This window comes from Parasteatoda tepidariorum, chromosome 1 (genome assembly GCF_043381705.1).
Source record: "Parasteatoda tepidariorum isolate YZ-2023 chromosome 1, CAS_Ptep_4.0, whole genome shotgun sequence".
Classification (NCBI taxonomy): Eukaryota; Metazoa; Arthropoda; class Arachnida; order Araneae; family Theridiidae; genus Parasteatoda; species Parasteatoda tepidariorum.
Genome location: NC_092204.1, coordinates 56,758,333 through 56,771,867, shown reverse-complemented (window position 1 = coordinate 56,771,867; position 13,535 = coordinate 56,758,333). Strand labels below are relative to the sequence as shown.

At 31.4% G+C, this 13,535-nt stretch overlaps 1 non-coding gene across 1 annotated transcript; it reads left to right on the top strand.

Annotated features, from left to right (window-relative positions):
- Window positions 1-12,143: 12,143 nt before the first annotated feature.
- TRNAS-CGA (transfer RNA serine (anticodon CGA)) lies at window positions 12,144-12,225 on the top strand. The gene has a single exon. It is a non-coding gene; the product is annotated as a tRNA-Ser (tRNA).
- The last annotated feature ends 1,310 nt before the right edge of the window (window positions 12,226-13,535 follow it).

The window sequence follows — 13,535 nt, the reverse complement described above, 5'->3', positions numbered from 1 at the left end:
ATATTTTTATGGATCAATAGATTTTGGGGATTTTATTCTGTTTACAGTTGATGACGAAGCATTAAATGTCGCTTATAAAGGTTATAAAACATTCTCTAGGGGTTGTAAATGCCTTATAAATTGTAGTATTTTGCGTATATTGTCACTAGTCAGCGTTTTTCAATTGTTTTCTTCGTTGAATATTTTAAAATTTCAACAATAACGTTTTGTTTTAATTCTAAACTTTTGAATAATTATATATATCTCTTATAATATTTATGTTTTCTATTATTTGTACAATAAGTAATTTTTTCATTCAATAATAAAATCGTGCGCGTCATGTCTATGCACTGGAAAAAAAGGTTTCCTTAATAGTGAACAAAAATGTGCCAAAATAGATCCGAAACAAATAATAAACTAATATGAAAACCCCATGTATTTAAAATTGAAACAGCATATACTCATTTTTGAGCAAAATGCATAGTTTCAAAAGTGTTATAGAGGGTGAAAAGTGCGAAAAAGTAATTCATTGACTGCTGAAGGGATTCGAATCAAGTAGGATAGTCTAACGACCGCAGTTCTGCTCACAAGTCCAGGGCGAATTGGAAAGTTTTATATAGTGACCACTGCAATATCACCTCATTATATACTGATTTCCAATTTCAGTGGTACAAAGGGTTGTAATTTGCAAAATATGGTCCCCATAGATTATTTAGGAGATCCGTAATTTCAATTTCACTTTTTGCTTATTTTACTATATCTTAAAACCTTTACAGTGTTGGAATGTTTGGAAAGGAATCTAAGAAATACATATGTTGAAGTGAAAGCAGAGCAATCCCTCAACAGCCAGTAGTTGGTCATGAGAGTCATGGAGGTTAAGGCTTAACAATACCGAGACAAACGACATAACGGTGGAAATGAGGTCAGCATTGCAAACCAGCCGCCTCTACTTCCCAAACAAGCTGGTACAGATCGATCTGAGATTGGAGAGGCTTCAAGGACAAAGCCACTGACCTAATGTCTCAATCCCTTAACAACTGCACCACCACGGGTCAAATGCAGCAGACATATAGGGTATGACGATTCGGTATGATGAGGTGGGACCTGAATCGTCAAGACTCGAGAGGTGAGTAACGCGAGGACTCAGTTTAACGTTAAGACTCTCTATTTCTTCGTAGCATCGTGAGACTATAATGGTTTTTTGCCTCCTGTATTGCAAATGCAGTATAATCATGAATAAAATCCATCAAAAAGTCCTACACGAAGGCTAGTTTATCTCAATGCTTGATCTAGAAATTACCTTGTCTTCTGGATTGAATTCAAAATTAAAAGGCTGTGGAGTTGAACAATGATGTTCGCAAACACAAAAATAGAACTGTCCATTCCATGTTATAAAATAAAACAAAATGCTCCGACTGGAATAACAATGAAGCAAAAGACAAAGCCTGGAAATGCGATTTTTGTACATAAACTTTATAACTTATGGTTTTTCTTAATTTTTGTATCCTTATTATCTTATTCTTTAGTTTCTGTTTCACAGTCCATCATGACACTATCTACGCTTGTTTAATTAAGTATGTAAGTAAAAGGGTTTCTCTGCATTTTTCGAAACAAACTATTACTTTTATCGGGATTTTCGTTGTTATCTTTTCATGATCTTACCCACAATCTTTATTCATCTTATCCTACCTAATTGAATAAGATAACTTTTTTTATTGCAAGGCTGTTATATTTTGCCATCTTCCAAGAAATAAAATCGTTTCAATTTTTTTTAATAAAACATAGTTATTGCTTGCATAGGTATTGAAAGAAGTTTTTCTGTATATTTCAGGTTTTTTAAATTACTTATTAAATTCAGGAAAAATATTTGAAGCTTATAAGTTCATCCTCTGACATCTTGCCTTTTATTTCCTATATATTATAAGACCCATTATGTTGTTATCGGTATGCAAGTTAACTATAGCTCCCTTAGCTTGACTGTAATAATCTTGAAATGTGTTGCTTTCTGTACTCGAACTTGAGATTCTCAGATCATAATGCACGAAAAAAAATCCCTGGTCATATTATTTTTATTAATGCCACTTTGTGCTTCTGGAAACATTCCTTTTGTTGAGGTAATTTTTTGCAGTAAGAAAAACTGCGGAAATGGAGAAACACAGAAAAACAGAAGGGAAAAAAAATTAATAACAAAAATAAAATTGTTAAGATATTTTTCTTTTACTTTACTCATAAAATTTTATAGAGATTTCCCAATAAAAATATGGAATAATATACTTGAATTAAAAGGAAATTGAACTGCGTCATTACTTTAATGTTGATAGAGTAGATAATTTTTATTTATTAAAAGATTTTGTTTTAGATTTCCTTTTAACATATATTTTTTTAGCTGTGTCACTCTTGTGATACAGCGAAAGTGATGCAGTTATAGAACTCATTAGTGTGTAACAAACATACACAACACAAATACATAAAAGGAAGAAAAAATTAAACATAATAAAACGCAAAAAGTATATCACAAGGCCAATGCATTTCAAACAGACTCGCTATTGTTAGAAATAAAACTGTCACTTTTGACAGCTTTATTTCTGATTGTCAGCAATCCTTCGAGAATCATTTTGTCACAAAATGTGATTTGCGACGAAGCGTGAGCTCTCAAATATATGACGAAAATGTTTCCTCAACTCAAAACCTCATCGTAGTACATTTTGGGAGATTGTTAACTAGAATGACAAAACTAGAGTGAAGACTAGACAATAAAGCGACAAATTAGGCCGACCGGACATATGGTGGTTAAGGAGTTGACCTCCTACCTGGAAAGTCCGGGGTTCGAATTTCGTTTTAGGCATGCAATTCATATCTCTGTCATTGTTGTGTTGGGCTACCTAAGTGAAAATAGAATGACAAAATTAGCTTCCTCGGAGAAGTGGCGATAATTAATTTAGTCACCTTTTTTCACAATTTCTTTTCCAAATTTTTTCTCGGAGCATATACTAGGAAACGATTTTGTCAGAAACGAAGAAAGTTTCGTGATACTTGGCTATCTATTTTTTACAGTGTAGATCTACTTGATCTAGAAGTTTCTATCTATTCTGTAGATATCCATCAATTAAATTTTTCATCTTCGTAATATATTCTTAACGATGATAGTGTTTCACCCAAATAACACACACTTAACGGACAGAAGGATATTAAATCGATACAAATTTTAACATGTTATTACATATTTAACACATTTAAGCAAAAATTATAGCCTGTTTCTACGTTTATTAATAACTTAGGAATATTAATATTGATTTTAAACTCATTGTTTTCTCCGGCAGTCAAACAGATTTGGATGATTCTAATTCCGTTTTCCTCGGAAGTGATTAGTTAGATTTCGATAGCACTCTTGTTTTTCCTCACTTAAATATTAATTGACGACTTCTAAAGTAGATACTTTTTTGATTTGTTTTTTTAACAAAAATCTAAAAGCATTTATCAAGGGAATTATAGTGAATTATTCTGGGCCCATGTCCAAGAGTTCGTGGGTTCGATCTTCGCCGGCCGAAGACTTCCCGAGCAGTAAAAGGGTGACTGATGCACGCTAAATCTGTCGAGTCGCGAAGTCTTCCATGTTCCCATAACAAATCAATACCTCTGGATGTACTGATCCAGAAGTTTCCTTGTCTTCTGGATTGGTTCAAAATTACAAGGCTATGGAGTTGAACATTAGTAGTCGTAAATCCATAATTGGATAGGTTGTTCAAAGACGATTTTAAAAATATAATTTTTTTTTTTTTAAATTTAGCAGTGGTGACTCAGGGTATAGAGCGCTTTTCTCCAAATGAGGTGAGCCGGGTTCGAATCCCAGCGATGGCTAGAATTTGAATTCCTCACTGACCACAGTGCTAACGGAAATATATCCTCAGTGGTAGACGACGGAGTACGGGTTAGAGCTATTTTTTTTAGTTAAATTAATAATTATCAAAAAAGTTTAGTTACATAAAATGAATATTACAAATCAACTTTATTTATTACTTTTAAAAGCTATGAAACACCTATATTTTAAGCAATATTTTAGTTCTCAATATTCTAAACAAGCATGAATTGGAAAGCAATTAAACTTGTTTAGCAACATTAGTATACATCAAAAAAGGTTAAAAAATAAGTCAAATTTTCATCCAAATTTTCATCCTAAAAAAAAGGATATACATATTTTACTTTTTTCAAACAAATAGCAATTTCTTAGCTAAAAATGGCAAAATCTGTATACTTCTTTGCAGNCATTTATTAAGGGATTTATAGTGAATTATTCTGGGCCCATGTCCAAGAGTTCGTGGGTTCGATCCCCGCCGACCGAAGACTCCCCGTGCAGTAAAGGGTGACTATTGCACTTTAAATCTGTCGAGTCGCAAAGTCCTCCATGTTCCCATAATAAATTAATACCTCTGGATGTACTGATCCAGGAGTTTCCTTGTCTTCTGGATTGGTTCAAAATTACAAGGCTATGGAGTTGAACATTAGTAGTCGTAAACCCAAAATTGGGTCGGCTGTTCAACGACGGATAAAATAAAATTGTTATAATTAGAGTCGTGGTGGCTCAGGGAATAGAGCGTTCCCATTCCAATGAGGTAAAACGTGGTTCGAATCCCAGCGATGGCTAGTTGATACGAATTCCGCACCCGGTTCGCACCAACCACAGTGTTGACGCAAAATATCCTTAATGGTTGACGGATCATGGATTAGAGTCCCTTTATCGTCAGGCTAACCTCCGGAGGTTTTCGTAGCTTGCCTCCCTGTGCAACGCAAACGCGTGCTAGTTCCATCAAAAAGTTCATAACGAAGGAGTTTCTTGAGTCAGGAGTTCCCTGGTCTATTGAATTGGGTTGCAAACTACAAGACTACAGAGTTGAACATTAGTAGTCGTAAATCCAAAATTGGGTCGGTTGTTCAAAGACGATTTTAAAACATAATAATTTTTTTAAAAATTGAGCAGTGGTGGCTCAGGGGAAGGAGTGCTTTTCTCCCAATGAGGTGAGCCGGGTTCGAATCCCAGCGATGGCTAGAATTTGAATTCCACACTGACCACAGTGCTAACGGAAATATATCCTCAGTGGTAGACGACTGCTTGCGGGTTAGAGCTATATTTTTTAGTTAAATTAATAATTATCAAAAAAGTTTAGTTACATATAATTAATATTACAAATTAACATTATTTATTACTTTTAAAAGCTATGAAACACCTATTTTATAAACAAATATTTTAATTCTCAATTTTCTAAACAATCATGATTTGGAAAGCAATTAAACTAGCTTAGCAACAATAGTATACATCAAAAAAGGTTAAAAAATAAGTTAAATTTTTATTTTAAATTTTTTTTTAAAGAATGATATACATACTTTAGTTTTCTCAAACTAATAGCAACTTCTTGGCACAAAGTGGAAACATCTGTTGGCCTTAATAAATTGAATAGATATTACAGGTTATTCTACTGTAAAAATGATTAAAAAAACTTTATAGCAATAAAATTAATTTGTAAAAATAAGTTGAACTTTTCTTTAAAAAAATATTTTTATTATTTTCTTAAAAAAAAGAAGAAAGATTTACACATTTTATTTTACTCCAAACAATGAGTGCCTTGGTTCAAAATGGCGAAGTAGGAGGATTTGTTAGCCTTTCTCATTGAATAGGTATTATAGAAAGAAAAATGTTTGGCTATTCCAGTGCATTTTCCCTTCTTTGTAGTTTCTTGAGTCAGTTGTTTCGATAAGAAACTGTGTTGCTTTGCTTGGAGGTGTGCCTTACTACCTTATTTATTTCTCTCTTTTAAACTAGACGCAATTTTCGAACAATGAACGGCAATTCGAAAGCACATGACAATGTGTATTTTCTCTCCCTTTTTTCCAATGCTGCTCAGATATTTCGAAAATAAAATAGAATCAGAGTACAATATTTTATTTCTTTCGAAACATAAATAAAAGGATTGAAAATAGATGCTTGTAATACAAAGTGAATACTAGATTTCGAGTTTCAAATTTAGTATAGATTTTCTTTAAATTTTTTTTTTTTAACTCTGCTTTTTTTGTTCTTTTAGAGTTTATATTTGAGTTCATTGATAATGGATTTTATTTTAAAAGGATAAGGATACATAATAAGTGCAATTTTTTAAAATAAAAAAAAAAGTTGAAAAAATATTGTTTGGTTTACCTTTAATTTGACATGGTTTTTAAAAATGTTGCTATAATGGATTTTATTGATAATGTGATTTGGTGGTTATGAATTTTTTATTGATAACGGCTTTTATTTTGAAATTATTTTGAAATTTTATGTCATCTTAATAATCTTATAAACATTAGTGTGTCTTTTTTATGAAAAAAAATATAATTGATATATATTGTCCAGTATTTGAATTTATATTTACTTCAAATTATTTCTAAAAATAGAACACAGAACCAAAAATTGCAAATCTGAATCTGGGATTTTTTATACTTACAGATTGCGATTATATTAAGCAATTCTGAAAAAAAGAAACGTTTTTAAGTTAATACATTTCTGCCATTCTCAAAGAATTTGTTTGATTTTTATCTTATTCCTTTAAAGATTTTTTTAATGTTCAATAATCAATAGAACTTTAAACGGATTTCAAATGAAAGTACATTTTAATGGTACACACCTAATAAAAAAATTTTAAAAGCAGAATTTTTTTTCTCTGTAAGCCTTTAAAAAGACTTATTGTCCTTAAATATCGTTTAATCATTATAAAAATTCTTAGCATATTGAGAAATAATAAAAATAGTGTTTTGTATGGAAAATATGTGTGGAACTTGCTGGACGACAATAAGAAACAGACCATAGTAATGAAATTGTAAAACAAAACGTAATGACGAAATAAAAAAATCAGACCGTAATGAAGAAATGAAAAAACAGATCGTAATGACGAAATTTAAAAAAAAACAGACAGCAATGAAGAAGCTAAAAACAGACCACCAAGACGAAATTAAAAAAGCAGACCGCAATGACTAAATTAAGAAACAGACTTAAATGATAAAATTTAGAAAAAAACCGTAATGACAAAAGTAAAAAGTACACAGTAATAGCAAAATAAATATAAAAAAAAAAACAGACTGTAATTGCGAAATTAGAGAAACAAAACAAATACATAAATATCCCCAGAAACAAAACACAAAATCGCAATTCCCGATAATAAAAATGACCATTTTTTCCCCTGTAGCATTGTCTTCATTTCTAGGTAATTCAATTCCTTTATAGATATGATTTTAGAATCAAATAGCCACGTGACTTGCAAAAGAACTAATGAATGGATGTAATGAAAAGTATCAAGTGCTCTCTTTAGACTCCAAGGAGCAAATTCACTAATTACGGCGTTAATGAAGTGAAAAGGAAAATTGCCTTCTTTTGTCCTCAGAGTCCATTCATTGATTTCGGTTTCTGGGACACAGAGATTCAGTCAAGACAGCTGAAGTCAAACATTTAGAGTAAGTCACTAAGTACCTTAATTAATGACTCAGTTGTCAGATGCTCGCTCCTCTGGAATGAGCTATTTTGCTCAAGAAGTAGATGGAAAATGGCGGATAATTTGTCTCACTGCCGTGTGGTGATGTTATGGCACTTGATTATATTCCCAGAGAGGGAATAATGGAGCTTAAAGACGTGTATTCAAATTGCGAATTAAGTTCAAAGTTTTTGGGTCATTTCCCTAAATGCTCCCAGATTGGTTGGGGGGAAAAAGAATTTGCCGATTTCTTGAAGGATTATTTTCTAATGAAGGAAATAAATTATCTGAAAATAAATAATAATAATAGCAATACCGATTGAGCAAAGTAAATATAATAACGGACAAGATATTAATGATATAAAGTAAAATAATTAGGAACTAAGGATTAAATTGAAGGTAATTATGCGCAAAAAAGTAAAACTAAAAGTTAGAATTTCAGATGGCACTTTAACGTGGTTTTTAAATTTAGAAACTCAAAAGAGATTCGTTTTTCTTTTTTTTTTTTAACATCCGAGTACCAGACGGTTGCTTCTAATTTGTTTGAAATGATATTTAATTGATTTTTTGGCAGACATACAAAAACAAAAAAATGCTGTTGTTCTTTCAAATCCATATTTGTATATCTAAATCTTTTAAGAGCTGGGAATTTGCGCAAAATGTATTATTTGTTCTCAATATTTATTGTTACATTTTCATTAAAATGCATATAACTCGGTATAAGCTGTTGTATAATATTGAAAAGTTGGTTGTAGAAATCGGATTAAAGATGAAAATTTTTTATTGTTCATAATTTCGTTTTAAAGACGTCGAGGCAGTCGTAAGCGTTTCAAAAAAAGAAAAAAAAATGAAAAAAAGATATAAAGAAAATCGCGATTTTTCCCTTAGTACTACAGGAAGGTTTTGCAGTTAAATGCCAGATTGTGTTGATTTGGATAAGAATAACTGATTTTATTTTTTATTTTATAATCGTCGTTGAACAGCCGACCCAATTTTTTGGGGTTCACGACTACTATCCTTGTAATTTTGAAATGTTCAACCGTCCTAGCAATATTCAACTCCGTACCCTTGTGATATTGAAGCCAATCCAGAAGACAAGGAAACTCCTGGCTCAAGTAGTGGGAGAAATGTGTCTTCGTGCAGGACTTTTTTTCTGATAGAACTAACCCGCATTTGTGTTAAATGGAGAGGAAGACCACGAGAAACTCTCACGGTTAGCCTGACGGCAAGGGGACTCTAACCCATGATCCGTCTACCACTGAGGATATTTCACACCAGCACTGTGGTCGGTGCAAGACGTATGACTTCGTATCGACTGGGATTCGAACCCGGTTCGCCTGATTTGAAGGCGAACTCTCTATCCCAAGAGCCATCGCGGTTCGTAACGCCTGATTGTAGGTTAAATGAGCTAACCAGGTAGAGTATTATATAAGCTATTATATAGGGGAGTGGAAATAGGATAACAAGTTTTATAAACACACCAAAAAATAGCGACACAATAGGATTGAAGTAACATATCGCCATCAAAGTGATGACCGCAAGCAAGGCACAGTAAAAGACAGCTATATCCACAATAGCAGATGGGGTTGTCATTATAAACTAATACACACATTTTATCTTAAAACAGCTAATAAAAAGGCTAAAAGATGAAATGAGCACATTTACATCTGTTTCTTGTTGAAAAACTATTTTGATTTAAAATAGTTGTATAGAGTAGGCTACTCCTGGAAGTTTTTGTAAAATTTAAGGAAAAAATGAACGAAGTGCTATAGCTTTTGATGTCATCGAAAGCACTGAATATTGGTTTTATAAGCTGGCAAGAAGATAAATAAAGTGGCATTACAGATAAGTAGTCAACAACGATAGAACGATTTAGTAATAAGTTTAGTAAGACTGACGCCACATGCCTAAAACTTGAACGAATTAATTAGCTTCTCACAGTAGTCTAACATAACTTATCTTTGGAATTATTTATTTATTCTTATTTTTGCCTGGTCAAAGAATAGTTTGTAACGTTTATTTTATTTTCCATGATGGTCTGTTTATTTCGTCAAAATTATTTTTTTTTCAAAATGTTTGAATTTTTTTTACATGTTTTCTTAATGTTTGAGTTGCTAGCAAAGTTTGAAATTCGGCACTCTAAGGAATACCTAGACATTTCATTCATGGTTGCGAAATGAACGGCAAGGCATAAAATTATAAAATTATGATATATTTCACACATCGTTAAAACATTCTATAGAATTCAAAATGAAATTTATCAGTCCTTCTATAAAATATCTAGGTATTCTATAGAATGTTGACTTTTTTACATTGGCAGTAATAGAGACCTCCTTAACAGTGATTTGCAGTTAACGGTGCTGTTTTTTTAAAAATTTGTTGTAAATATTATTTTTTCAAATTAACAATAAAGCAAAATTCAATAGTATTTTCAGAAATGAACAACTAATAAACTCATGACCTTTTTCCATTCTTTACCATTTCTCATTCTGCAGAATGTCTAGCTATTTCAGACAATGACTATTTAAAGGATATAATAATTTTCTTATTTCGTCCTTATCCTAAAAACGTTAGGTACTCTACAGAATTCCCAGATATTCTATAGAATGCCGGTGCTTCATACATTAAGGGTAAACTATCGATCAAACAAGGAAGATCATAAGTTTTCCTGTATCTACTTATCGCACTTAAGAAAATTAAACCACTTTATAATATTAGAACCGCTTAAAACTTGAAGATATTCTCTTGAAAAGAAAATCAGTATGAATATTCATAATCACACACATATTTAGATTCACTCTCAATTGTTCTTTTAGACAATGAAGATTATATCAGTTCTGAAATGAAGCAGCCGAGACATCTTGCTTCATAAAATCTCTAGAAATATTTAGAACGTGCCTGGATTTACTTTCCCTGTGAGGGTAGATTAGAAAACTCTTAAGATTCGGGTAATTCTAACTTAGATGTTGCTTTGTCTTAATCTCTGTGTAAGTTGTCGTTAATCCTTTCAATTAAGGAAACTTTGTATGGAAGATTCTTTTAATTAATTAGAAAACTGCCACAGTTAAAGAAGAATTATTTGCCAAGGGTAAAGTAACTTGTATTCTGTATATATTCTGCGAAAATCGAGAGTTTTTACTTGCAAATGTTATAGTTCATTGAGACTGCTATGCTTAAATAAAATTTATCAAAGTAAATGATTGCAGGCTAATTTGCTATTTTTTTACGTAAAATTGTGTTTTATCCGAAAAAAAAAACGTCGCCCAAATTCGCCTAATTTCACCAAAAGTAGACAGTTTTGTATTATATCGACTTAATTTGCTTCAGTTATCAATTATTGTAGAGATTAAAAGTGATTTATTTTGCATTTGCTTATTCAAATTAGTTTTAAAAGTTGATTTAGATTTCTTAAATGATTTGACTTGGTTTCTTTTTAGTATTAAGATTTGTTCAAGTAAGGGTAATTTCAGCTTAGCCAAAATCAAAAGTCTATCTCACGGTAAGTGTTTCTATTGCAAAGGAATATTAAGATTTCTCTTGATGAAACATTTGCCATTAGTGCCAACTAATATACTCGTAAGTTTTGCTATCGACAACCAAGATTGTCTTGTAGTAACTTCCATGCGCAAAACGCACGTTGACGTACGCATGTTCTAAGCAGCTATAGTTCTTACAGAGTAATCTGGTTTTTTTACATACCTTAATTGCGCGCTTTAACGTAAGTATGTTCAGCGCAGCACAATTAACGATCTTAATTCAACTGAACTTGCTTAGCAATGTACATGAACATGTGAAGTGCTTCTGTAAAGTTTTAAATATCTCCATTCTACATACTAAAATATTAAAAAATAATGGAAAAAAATAAACAAAAAAAATTAAAATAAAAAAAAAAACTGCAACAGTTATAATTTTAGATATTTTCTTCAAAATAATACTATTTTTTAAAGATGATTCTTACTTCACAGAACATAGATAACATTCGCTAAGAGTGAAATGATTTTTTTTATTAAAAAAGAAAAATCAAAATAATGTCAAAATAGAAATGTAACAAGATAAATCAAACTAATATCAAAAACTAGGAGATAATTTTTATATCACAACCTGCTTTAAATTAAATTATTAAGTTTAAAAGTTGAATGAACCCACAAAGATTACCATACAAGTGCTTTAGATTTGTTTGAGCAAACAGAATATTTAAATTACATATAATTTATGTAAGTTATTTTCATACGTCATTATTAACACATTTGTTTAATTGCAGATCAAAGTAATCAGACTATGCAAGGAGATGTTTACATAAGATAATATTTATGCTAATATTTATGCGCGACTCCATAAATAGTATGCATTGGTGTAAAAAATAAAATGTTGCTTGTTTTTGAATGTTGTCAAAACACATGTTTTTAGCAGAACAAAGTTAATTTCTATAATTCGTATTTACATTAAAAGAAACAACAATAAAAAGAACAAGTTTAAAAGTGAAACATTAACAACAACATGAAACGTTTTGATGTGTTCTATACAAGGTCGAAAGAAATGAGATTTGTTAAACAGATGCTCATGTAAGTACTAGAAAAGATTTTTTTCCGGGTCGTTCTATCATCACCTGTCACTGTTTAAGCAAAACATTATTGTTGAATTCATTTAATTAGGAGAAAAGGTTGCTTACGGGCAGTCGTGGCCGAGTGGTTAAGGCGATGGACTCGAAATCCATTGGGATTTTCCCGCGCAGGTTCGAATCCTGCCGGCTGCGAGTTTTTTTTTATTAATGCATAAAATAATACTAACTAATTTATCTCAATGCAATGAAAATAAGAGACAATTCGTGTAAGTAATCTATTTATGATTTTATGACACATTTTGAATTCTTTGCTAAAATGATATTCTTTCAAAGATTTTTAAACAATGACGGTGGTTTCATAAGTTAACGTATTGCAGCGGTTGTCACTGGAATGAGGAATAAAATAATATTACTGAAGTATTAGAACAACTAGTAAGCACCAACGAAGAAGTTTGAACTACTATGCGATTTAGCTCAATTAAATAATCAAATTAAAACATATTATAACTAAAGTAGAAAAATTGCTTCATTAATAACTCATCAAAAATCAAAAGTAAAATGTATTAAAATGTTAAAATGATTTATACATATTTTATATATTCATATTTTATAATAGTACTTTTTAAGAAACTTAATGTTATAGTTATCTTTAACGTTGCGAGTGGATTAAGTTTGTGTAAGCAATTTTTAAAGTTTCATAAACTGTCTTAGAAGAAAATATTTATTTTCAAAAAAAATATAAAATTTATACTGAACGCAAAATATTTTTAGCTATAAAGTCAAATCTTTCTTTTAACATAACTTAAAACATTTATCCATTTTCATCGTTTTGGAAACAAACGTTCTTTTGTTCTATATCTTACCCTTCTCATCACTTTCTTAACAACTTTTGCCGCAAGCATAACTCTAAACGAGAGAAAACTTTTCCCTTTTATACGTCAAAACTTCTAAAATTCAGTTCGATTTACGCACATTTGCTCCAGTGGTCTTCCACAATCTGAGAACATTCTTTGGACTCAGCGGGAACATAACATAAACGTAGTCGTTGCAATAACAAGAAGCGGAAGCCAAATCTAGAACGGCTTCCTGCATCGAAGAACATTGTCGAAGAATAACGGGGGTAATCCGAAAGCAATGTTCTTCTGCTTCTCACGTTACAAGAAGTAGCGGCCATAAGCTGAAACCATCTTAGAGGAGGACTCGATCAAATTTTGGAACAAAACAGCCTCCATCTCCAAGCAGGTGATCATCTCATTTTGATCGTTTGCTCTCATGTTACACAGGACGCAAGGGAAATGAAAAAAACAGTACCCCTACTTCGTCAAAGGATAGTATCTAAGGAAGCCTTATCTTCTTTAACAACCACTTTTCTAGCAGACGATTTTCGTTATTTTTTTTCAAAAAAAAGTGTTTAAGCAACGTTTCAGGATCTCATGTTGCATTGTGGAAGTCACATGACACATTAATGGCTTGGAAAAATGATTCTGGAAACTAATTTTGAT